A 5,614-nucleotide genomic window follows, 5' to 3' on the forward strand; every position below is an offset into this window, starting at 1 on the left:
GACCCCAAGACATAATCTCTGGGCCTCCAAGCCTTTGAGGTGAGCTGTGGGCATGGAACAGGGGAGCCATTGTTCTCTAATTAGAGCCTGGGTCTCATCTGAGGTTCAGGGTGGGCCCCTTAATATGGAGCCTTCATCTGCTCTAAGCCAGAGCATTATAATTCCTCCTCCCTCACAGAGTCAGCCCGCCTGCCAGGTTCATGAAAGGCTGTCCTCTTGATGTGAGGAGGGGGAGGAGGGTCGCATGACAAAGGGTCTTTCCCTGGGGTATAAAGGACTCAGTCCCCATCCTGTTCAAAGCCAGGCGTCATTCATTCAAGGCTTTCCAGTGGGACCTTCACGGTAGGCAGCCCCTTCTCCTGATGGTGTAGTGGAGGGGGAGAGGGAGGCAGGGAGGGACGGGGGAAGAGGGTTAGGGATGGAAGAAGACAGGGAAGGATGTAGGGAGGGAGGAGGGTGAGGATGGAGGAAGAGAGGGAGGAGGGAGATGCTTTCAAGGGATATCTGAGACCTGAGACCTGGATGCCACTCCAAGATGTAGGTAGCAACTCCAAGGCATCCTGAACCCTTGTACAAAGAGATGCGATGCCAGAGAATAACATCTGGTGAATTCACCTGGGGGAAAAAAAATCCAGCACAACACATCGGTGAGAGTCCGACACATCTGTGTGGGCCATTGTCCCTCCCGAGGGCAGCTGATGTGGAAATAAAATAAGAGTTAATCCCAGGCCAGCCTTACTGAGCACCCAGTTAGTGGCCAGGTATGTCCCTACTTGACCAGGATGACTTCATTCAGTCCTAACGACGTCCTGAGGAAGATGTACTGCCCAGGAAGACGAGCACAGGCCGCTTCAGTGTCCCGCTCAGGGCACTCATGAAGCGAGAGGCAGAGCTGGAACCCCCACCTGCCAGCTCCATCCCAGGTCTGTCCGGCTAGAAAGGCTTTGCTCTTAGACACATCCTAGAGGGGGTGGCATCAGTCTGCAGGGGACATTTTGGTGAGTCTGGCCTCCAGTGCATGCAGACCAACAGTCCCACAAGACAGTACTGCCCTGGGGTCACTGACAGCCCCAGAGGCTTTCTTGGGCAAAGTAAGAAAAGGCAGTTCGCCTCCAGGTGAACTCAGTCCACCCCCAAGGGCACCTGCCTCTGCCAGCCGAAGGAGGCTGGATTCCAGCAGGCGGATGCTGGATTTTTGCAGCGGCTCTGAGCTATACCCCCCAAACAGATCCTAATGTGCGTGTCCCCCGCCCCCACATTTTAAGCCCCCTCCCCGTTGCTCAGGGCTGAGCACGTGCCATCACCTCTGGGCACACCACGGTTTTCCTTTTCTTGGCCCCCAGTTGGGGGCCGTCAGCTGCAGCGTCACACCACACTCTGGCAAGTAGCTGCCACTCTGGGGGCCTCCCAAGTTAGTATTGTCAAGAACTTCAACAGTTATACAGTGAACAAAATGATGAGGCTGCTTATTTGGAATTTAATGACCAGGATCACAGTTTAGGGGAAAACACCTGGACCAAAGACTTACGTCGGACTGGCTGGCCTCAGTTTGATTCTTGCCTCTGGTGCTGCCCTGGTGTCCCTGCAGGGGTGCCTTTTGGCAAAGGCAGCCTTGGCAAGTTCCCAGGCCTCTCTGAGCCTTGGTTCCCCACCTAGAAAGTTCTAGCTTTGGAATTGTTTTAGCTCTCTGGAAATCTGACTTCCAAAGGCATGAGAGATGGATGGTTGACTTACACATGTTCTGCATGTCATGTTCTTAGGACTAAGTTTGAATGATGATACAGAGTGGTCAGGGCTGCCAAATACTGCTGTATGCATTGTGCACTGTGCAAAGGTGTTGTGTGCGCCGATGGGGCAAGTAGAGGCTGAAAGGCAGCCAGGGCGCAACTCCCAAGCTTTCCCTCTGCAGCTTAGTGTTGATGGAGACCCAACACAAAGAATGACCCAGTCGATGAAATGTAGCGTTTAAAGGAATGAGGTGCTGGGGTTTATAACTTTGTTTTTAATTGTAGTAAAATATACGTAACATATAATTTATCACTTAAACCATTTTTAAGTTCATTCACATTGTTGTGCTAACATTACTTCCATCACCTCCAGAATTTTCACCTTCCCCAATGGAAACTCTGTCCCATTAAACACCAACACCCTGTAGCCCCAGCCATAACCTACTTTAAAAAATCTTAGAGCTGAGTCATGGTTATGTCTGTAATAAGGTCATTTCTGTTCATTTGCAGTTTAATAAAATATATGCTTGAAAACCCAATAAATATAGCTGCAGTTCCAATAAACCTCACCCTCGCCTGTTCTCTGACTGTCGGGACTACTCAGGAGACTATCTCCCTGAAATGAGTGTCACAAGAGGAGAAAAACAACATCCATGGTGCTAAGCGGACCCCCTCCTGCATTTCACCAGTCAGGGGTTTCTACTCCAACAGGGAATTGGAACCTTCATTGCAATAGCTATTTCTTGAGCCTTTACTGGTGCTGGACGCCATCGTTGTAATTACTGATGATTTGGGGCCACCTCTCTCCATCAGGCACTTATAAGTGTCGTGCATGGTCATGGATTAACTCATTCAGTCCCTACAACACCTCCTGAGTTATATTGTTAATATAATGAGCCCCGGATCTGGGGAGTGAAGCATATTTTACCATAAACGGCCAGTCTTGAAGTCTCACCGATCTCATCTGTAAAAAGAAAGTTCAGACTAGATGATTCCACTTCCTCTTCTGAGCTCAAATCTTTGGCATCCTCTTGCTGGGTGATGATAACAATTGAAAATCAGACTCAGTAAGTGCCTGGTAGTGTGACATCAACACCCTTAGCCTCGGTCATGTGGGTATGACTTTATGGGTCCCAGAAATGCTTTTAGCTGCCACCCACAGAGTTCCCACTTTCTAGCAGAAGAGCCAGTGCAATCAGAGGGTCTGTCCAACCTTGAAAGTTAACCTGCCGTAAGAACTTAACTGGTTAAAAAAGACTATAAGCAGAGAATCGTGTCTGACAGATAAGAAGCAGAATATTAGAGAATGCGTCAGTTGAGTGTGAATCTCAAAAAACTCTCATCCTCTCCTTTTACATTCATTCAGCAAACATTTATCTTACAGCTAGCAGAGGCTGTGCTGGGGGTCCTGGAGCAAGTTCACAGAGTAGAGATCCTCTGGCCTACAAATGTCTTCTCCTCTGGGACACCTTTCCCAGCACCAAGGCCTGCCCACAAGTAGGGTGGCCCACCATGGCCCTAGGTACCTATGCCAGGCCACCAGGACACTGGGCAGCCTTTGCCTCTGGGCGAATAAATTGCAGAAAGTGTCCCTTCCTCCAGGCTGATGTAGCTCTGCAGAAGGCAAGCTTGGGAGTTGAGCCCTGGCTGCATTTCAACCCCTCCTTATCCCGTCGGCACACACAACTCCTTGGCACAGTGCAAAATACGCACAACCGTATTTAGCAGCCCTGTGTGTGCCACTGGGGTAGCGTGATCACTCTGTATTACCATCCAGACTTTGTCCTAAAAACATGTTCTACAGACTTTAGGACTCTGTGGGAGAGGGCGAGGGTGGGATGACGTGAGAGAATAGCATTGAAACATGTATATTACCATATGTGAAAGAGATGACCAGTCCAAGTTCATGAAACAGGGCACTCAAAGCCGGAGCACTGAGACAACCCTGAGGGGCGGGACGGGGAGGGCGGTGGGAGGGGGTTCAGGATGCGGGACACGTGTTCACCTGTGGCTGATTCATGTCAATGTATGGCAAAGACCACCACGATATTTTAAAATTAGTCACCAATTAAAATAAATAAACACAAAACATGTTCTAAAGCAGAATATGTATAAGTCACAATCCTTTGGGAGTTAGATTCCCAGGGAGCTAAAATCATCCTAAATCCCCCTGGCCTTTAAATTGTTCCTTCCCTGTTAAATAACAGTTGACCCACTTGAGTCGATAGGCAGTGAGTGACTACTGAAGTACATTTAGTGCTCAGATCACAGGGCAGCTAGAGCTGAAATGTGGCAGCTTCCTGAACCCACCACTTTTTGCCAAGAAGTATTCAAATGACTCAGAAGCCAAAGGGAAGAAAGATGGAGCCGCTGCAGGAAAAGCACTGTTTGCTAAAGGGCAGTGCCACCGGGGCCGGATTTATCCTGCGATGCTGGTACGAAGGTTCAGAGTCATCCTGCTGAAAAATATCCCATGATATCACTTACATGTGGAATCTTAAAAGATTATATAAATGAACTTATTTACAAAGCCAAAATAGACCCACAGACATGGAGAACAAACTTGTGGTTACCAAATGAGATTGGTGGGAGGAGATAAATTAGGAATTTGGAATTAACAGATACACACTACTATATATAAAATAGATAAACAAAAACCTACTGTATAGCACAGGGGACCATATTCAATATCTTATAATACCCTATAATGGAAAAGAATCTGAAAGTATATATATAGATTATAAATCACTGAGTCATTTTGCTGTACTCCCAAAACTAAAATAATATTGTAAACTACCTACACTTCAACTTAAAAATGGATTAAAAAGTTAAAAAAAAAAAAAGAATACTGCTGAGAATGCTGCTGGACACACACATGGGTTCCTCAAAACTCAGTTTACAAAAGTCAAACTATAGTGCTTGTTAAATTGCTGCCTTTCCCCAAAGTCCATGAACCACTCACAGGTAAGGTGTGTTTGCTTCACTTTGCTTTCCTGCATCCTTGCTACGTGCCTGGCACACAACAAATGACCATCAATTTAGTGATAAATAAATGAGAGCAGAACTATGTCCTCAAAGGAGTGCACGGTGACATTTCCATTTTACAGATGGATAAACTGAGTTTCGAAGAGGGAATGTGATCTCTTTACTGTCATACTCTTACGGACCAGGGTTCTTCGCCTTCCCCAGTCAATAGAAATTGAATAGAGGCTAAACAAGAAATTCAGGCAAGGCTTTGTTGGGGGCTTTGCGGTAGCAGGTGAGAGCAAAAACAAGCAACAGTTTCCCTTGCTTGCTGGCTCCCGGAGGGGTGAGTGAATTTGCTCCTTATATGGGGGGTGAGGATAGACCTATGTCCAGGGGTCGGGCCAAAGGGGTGGCTTAGGTGGTTTGGCCTCCCGTTTGGGTGGTGTGTGTGTGTGTGTGTAGTGGGCATGACCAGTATCCTGTTTTTGCTCCCGACACACTGTTTTTATACTCCAGGCTCTTCAAAACTGGCAGCTGGGGTTTTTGGTCTCTTTCTGTCTTTTGGGTCCAGCATTTGCTCCAACTGAGCATGCACACAGTTACTTTTAGTTTCTTACGGTTTCTTTGTACTAATATTTTGTTGTTCGAGGAGAGGTGTGTCCAGGTGCGAGCATTGCAGCTTTGCAGGAAAGAGTCCATGGTCCCAGCTGGTCTCATTACTGTTAGTTAAGCCGCTTGCAAGCCTGGGACAGGATCACTTTTGGGCCTTTCTCCTTTTCCTGCACTGCATTTTAGGACAAACAGGTCCTGTGGGGGTCTCGTGTCCTGGTTTCTGAAAGCATACTCACCATGCTCTGCTGACTTCTTTCCCAGGACACTGTGCCAGTAGATGCCAAGGTCCCTCCCTTTGCTCTGTTGCC

Source organism: Budorcas taxicolor, chromosome 14 (assembly GCF_023091745.1).
Source record: "Budorcas taxicolor isolate Tak-1 chromosome 14, Takin1.1, whole genome shotgun sequence".
NCBI classification, from domain to species: Eukaryota; Metazoa; Chordata; class Mammalia; order Artiodactyla; family Bovidae; genus Budorcas; species Budorcas taxicolor.